The following is a 5,652-nucleotide window of genomic DNA, read 5'->3' as shown; positions in this document are numbered from 1 at the left end:
TGCATCCTGCTTTCGTCCACTCACGCTTTTCTCCCAGTGTGGCCTGTGACTGTAACTCCCGTACATCTGTTGTTTGGGTACAAATTTTTATCATACACATGTTAATCTACTCAGATGGTGGCTGCTGGGCTGCCGCTTTTGCTGTTAAGTCTGCCCTTGCATTGCCTTGGGAAATAAGATCATTATTTTCTCTGTGAGCTTCACACTTACACACAGCGATTGATTTAGACAACAGGACCCGCTTCCAGGAGGTCGGAAATCAGGTCGCGGTGTGTGATGGGCTTTCCGTGGAGATCAAGAAGCCCCTTTGTTTTCACAGGGTTTCAAAATCATGTACAACCCCGAATGCATATCTGCTATCAGTGTAAATATTCACTGTACTTCCCTCAGCCAATTTACAGGCTTCAGTCAAGGCAATCAGCTCCGCTGCTGGGGCTGACAGACGAGAAGGGAGTGATCCCACTTTTACTACCTCTTAGATAGTCACTACAGCATACCCAACACAATTCTGGCCTGTCTCCTTGCTCCTGAATGCTGACCCATGCACAAAACTTCCATATCTGGATTCTGAAATGGTGAATCCTGCAAATCTGGTTCTGTGGCTGCAAATGTCATTAGTTACAGCAACACAGTCCATGTGGGTCTCCATCTCCTTCTGTGGGGAGAAGGTTAGCAGGGTTAAGGACGTTACATCGCTTTATTTTAATGTTTGGCATCTCCAATAACACAGTATTGTATCGGATCCAACGTTCTGCTGACATGTGCGGTCTTTTTCTCGGAAAGTAGTAAGGATACTGCTCGTGGGACCAGAAGGGTTAATTCATCGTAGCCGCCTATATCCCTGGTTGCTACAACAGCCTTTTCAGCTGCAGCCACAGGTCACAGGCATTGAGGCAATCCTGCTGCTACAGGGTCTAGTTTAGCTGAAAAATATGCTACCGACCTGAAACTTCCCCCATGATCCTGCATCAGCACAGATGTCATGCAGTCATGCTTCTCATCTACCGTATGTACAAAAGGCTTGTTTGGGTTCAGAATTCCCAGCGTAGGTGTAGTTTGGAGCACCCTTTTAAATTCAACAAAGGCACTCTCGGCTTCTGGGGCCCACTGTAATGGTCTATGGTTCTGCAACCCTTTGCCATGGGCTATGTCACTTAGGGGCGCCTCAAGGGTTGCGTAATGTGCGATAAACATCCTACAGTAGGAGCACATGCCCAAAAAGGAGAGCAATTGTCTCTTCGTATGAGGCTTTGGAATTTGCTGGATTGCTTGAACTCTGTCTGGACCAATAGCCTTCCCTTATTCAGATATTAGGTGACCTAAGAACTTCACCTGTTGTTGCACAAATTGTAGCTTTGCGATAGTGGCTTTGTGCCCTTCCAGCGCTAGATGGCAGAGCAACGCAAGGGTCTCCTTCCACATTGTTCCTTTGTTGGTGCCGATATCAAGCAATCATCTACATACTGCAGAAACACTGACCCCAGGGTTTGAACAAGAGTCTCCAGCCTCCTGCGCAGCGCTCCATTACATATGGTGGGGGACTCACAGTAACCTGACGTGAAGGTATATCATTACCCTTTGAATGAAAAAACGAACCACAATTGATTATCTGGGTGCACCGGTATGCTAAAGAAGGCATTTGCTAAATACACAACAGAGAACCATTTCCTGTCCGGTGGAATTTGAACCAGTACAGGGGTTGGGAACATTTGGGGCATGTGGAACAACAGCGTTATTTCTGCCTGCAGGTCTTGAACAAATCTCCATTCCTCCGGTTCACCAGGAATGTTTGCCTTTTTGACTGGATAAATGGGGGTTCTCACCGGTGAGTTTTCACAGGGGATTATCACTCCAGCCTTTAGGAGGAATTCAAAGACTGGAGTAATTCTTTTTATGGCCTCGGGTTTTAACAGGTATTGTGCTCTGCAAGGACGATACTCAGACTTCGGGGTTATCCGTATGGGTTGAAATCTTCGAGGAGAAAGTGAGGTCTGCAGATGCTGGAGATCAAAGTTGAAACTTTATTGCTGGAACAGCACAGCAGGTCAGGCAGCATCCAGGGAACAGGAGATTCGACGTTTCGGGCACAGGCCCTTCTTCAGGAATCTGAAGAAGGGCCTGTGCCCGAAACGTCGAATCTCCTGTTCCCTGGATGCTGCCTGACCTGCTGTGCTGTTCCAGCAATAAAGTTTCAACTTATCCGTATGGGTTAACAGCCCCGTATGAGCCCTACAATATGATTGTCCTTTGTCCAAAACTCAGTCGGGACCATTTTTAATTTTGGGTCCGTGACTTCTAACTTAGGGAAACGTTAGGCTACACTCCTTGGCTTCTCAGGGCTAGCGGGGGTTACCTGGACTGTCCTATCTGCCTGAGTTAGCCAGCTTAGTTTCTTCTTATATGTCCGCATATCTGTATTTAACCAGATACCCACTTCGTCCCTCGAGCCCCAACCTTTTGTTCTTTGTGCCTTTAGCACCCATGCTCCCAAATCCTGCCAACTGTTACTGGACACCTTCGCCAGTGACACGTCAGAGCAGAGCCTTCCACATCAAAAAGCTAGGGTCTAGTTGACCGTCACAGATACTTTGGATAAGTTCATACTGACCGCACATCTGTGATTCCTCCAATAAAATTCACACCATAACAGCTAATCTGGTTTAACCAATCTCCTGAACCAATCCTTCTCATATGGTTCGTCAGGGCCATCACGGTGTATGTGTGCTGTGCAGTGCACCATGTCTCCAGCAAGAAAATCGGTGTTAGTAGGATTAACATGGTTGCTTGCTTCCAGGGTGAGTGAATGGCTCACTGACCGTATCGCTCTCTGGCTTAATCGCCACTTATACACATACATCAGGGGTCGTGGGTCATATTTTACAGTCTGCAATCTTCCTTTGAATTACCTGCAACCCCGTCGGAGTACTGACCAAATCCAACCCCAGTGTCCCTATGAAATCCCAACACATCAGATTTAAAGGACAAAATTCCGATAACAAGAAGGAAAATTGGAATGTTTCCCTGTTACTAGTTTTGCATAGTAGAGGTGCAGAAAATCTCTCCCGCATCATGACTCCTGATGCATCCATTGTGTTCAGGAACCTTTCACTCATCACTCATTTTTATTTGTGTCGATTGTCTAAACTGGCTTAATTTAAGGACTGAGTATGTTGCCCCTGTAGCTACCAAAAAGGTAACTGATGTACCTTCCACATATAACATAGAGGTGGGCATCGAATGATATGCATCATTGTGATATTGGACATACTGTCCACAATTCGAAATCTCAGTGCTGAACATTGAGGTGTGATATGTCGCAGTGCGCGAAAGGTTAGTAGAAGAGATTAGCATAAGTGAATCTTCATTGTCAAGTGTAAGGGAAAGAGGCTTACCTGTACCTTGTGGGCTGTACACCTCCACCTCAGCCTTCCCCTGACAGTCACCCTGCTGTCCCGCCTCCAAAACCGAGTGAGGCTGTCTGTGTGGGCACTGCCTCATCCAGTGGTCCATTGCTCTGCAAACAAAGCACCCGCCAGATCTACCTCTATCAGCGCCTTTTTTGCGACCTCTTCCTCTTCCGCGACCTCCCCCTCTGCCTCTCTCTCTTCCTGCAGCACCTCCCTCCAACAGCTGGGTGACCATTTGCATCAGAGTAAGCTGAGCTTTATGCGTTTGCTGTTCCATCTTTAGTTTCCGCTTATCCTTCTCTTGGGTAAGCAATATTTCAGCATGTATCGCATGTTGTTCTATCAAATTCAGCTTTCCCGTGTCCCCGGTAATACATGTGTCTTTTACCTTTTTCGCTATTTCTTCCTTCATTCCATTGATGAAGCTGTTCCTCAGATGTGCCTCATACAGTGTAATTTCTGCCGTCGTTATGTCCTCATGTCGTCTCAGTGCACTGTGGGCATTATGGACTTCAGTGAGGTGCGTAAGGTACTGGGACACTCTCTCACAATCCCATTGTTTTCACATTGCTGTTTTGGTCATATCCATTCGCACTGGGAATGCCTCCCTACAGGCGGTTGCCAGCACTGCAACAAAAGCATTAAAGTCTCCCTTCTCTTCCCCTTGCGGGTTGGCTGCTCTGGCATGGACGTTTGCAGCTGGCCAGATATACTTGTGTTTGGTGACATTGGCACCTGGTTTTCATCCCAGGAGACGTCTCATCTCATGTGACATGGGACAGAACTCAGTCCAGAACTTTGCCTCTTCTTATTAGCTCCAACCTCGCGTGGGTCAGGCAACTGCCCACAGGCACTTCCAGATCCTTCATGGTCCATGGCTGGTGGGCCAACACTGGGTGCCCTTCTGGACCTGCAACGTCAACCATTTGGGCTTGCAGAACGACCTGGTTCGATGATCGTGCTCCAGTACCCCCACGGACTCATCATCCATCGGGGGGTGATCACGGACAGGCCTTGGATGCCTTTCCATCTTGGAGTGGTCGTCCTTCTTTTGGCTTTCTTGCTTCGGTCTGTTGCGGGTATGGTGTGCTATCGGTGATCCAGCAGGCCCTGAGGCGGTGGCCGCTGACGTGGAACTTTCACCAGGCAGATCTCGTAGGGGGGCGGCAGGTCTCGGAGGGCAGTCATCAAGGTCAGGGTCTGAAACAGATTTAAGACACTGTACAGCTTCGTTAGGTTGTTTCCCGCATGTGCACTGGTGTTTGTACGTGTATTTGGTCTGTTCTTTACTTGAGATTTCCTTTCTCTGATATCAGCCTCAGCCTTCCACGTACAAGAAGCACTCCAATTCATAGGTTCGATCTTTCCGTCCCTTTTCTCCTTCTCTCTCTCCTCCTACCTCAACCTTAATATTTCCAGCTGTCTTTTACTAAAACTTTTTGGTTGACCATTCCAAATTTTGTGTGGACTCTCCCTTTGTTTGCTCTTGCCAGAACCCATTTTTAGTGTAACTGGAAAAGTATTCAGCACTCTCTCTCTCTCTCTCTCTCTCTCTCTCTCTCTCTCGCTCTCTCTCTCTCTCTCTCTCTCTCTCTCTCTGTCTCTCTCTCTCTCTCTCTCTCTCTCTGTCTCTCTCTCTCTCTCTGTCTCTCGCTCTAGTGGTACAGTTATCTATTCCCTTTTGACTTGCTTTTACCTCTGGAGGTCCCCCCTCACACTGGGCACGTCCGCCTCAAGGCCTTGGTTTTCGTAAACCAAGAAACCACGTACCTGGGACGTCTTAGGCGAGTCCAACTCAGCCAGTGGTGGTTCCAAGTCTAAAACCAGCCTTAAACTTGCTGTCTCTTAAACAATCTTGAGACAGCAATCCCCTTCCCTTGGGGTTTTACTCTAATACCACGTGAGAGTTCACTGAACCCTTTTCCTGTTGTATTTATTCTCTTAAAATGACTCTCTATGTAGGATTACGTAAACCACGACTATTACCCAACCTTAATTGATTTGAAATCCCGGCGCTAGGGCAATCCACAGATTTCCAGTCCTCTCATGCAAAAGGTCCAATTCAGCGCTCGAGATGAAGTGAAAGACCTTCAAGGTGCTGGCACCTGCGCTTCCTGGGAATCTTCAGAATCTCATCCAGTCGCGGGGTCTTGGGACGAGCCCCCAAGTTTACTGTCATAGAAATTAAATTGACTTGACTCAATAATTAGCAAGATGAAAACAAGGGTCTTTATTAAACATTTTA

General features: G+C 47.4%; 1 pseudogene; it reads right to left on the bottom strand.

Annotated features, from left to right (window-relative positions):
- Window positions 1-879: 879 nt before the first annotated feature.
- On the bottom strand, window positions 880-4,595 carry LOC148141493 (uncharacterized; annotated as a pseudogene).
- Between the last annotated feature and the right edge of the window lie 1,057 nt (window positions 4,596-5,652).

Source organism: Chiloscyllium plagiosum, unplaced genomic scaffold, assembly GCF_037043375.1.
Source record: "Chiloscyllium plagiosum isolate Xiang-an unplaced genomic scaffold, Cpla_swu_hap1 HiC_scaffold_33, whole genome shotgun sequence".
Lineage (NCBI taxonomy): Eukaryota > Metazoa > Chordata > Chondrichthyes > Orectolobiformes > Hemiscylliidae > Chiloscyllium > Chiloscyllium plagiosum.
Note: the sequence above shows the minus strand (reverse complement) of the source record. Positions and strands in the feature narration are given on the sequence as shown.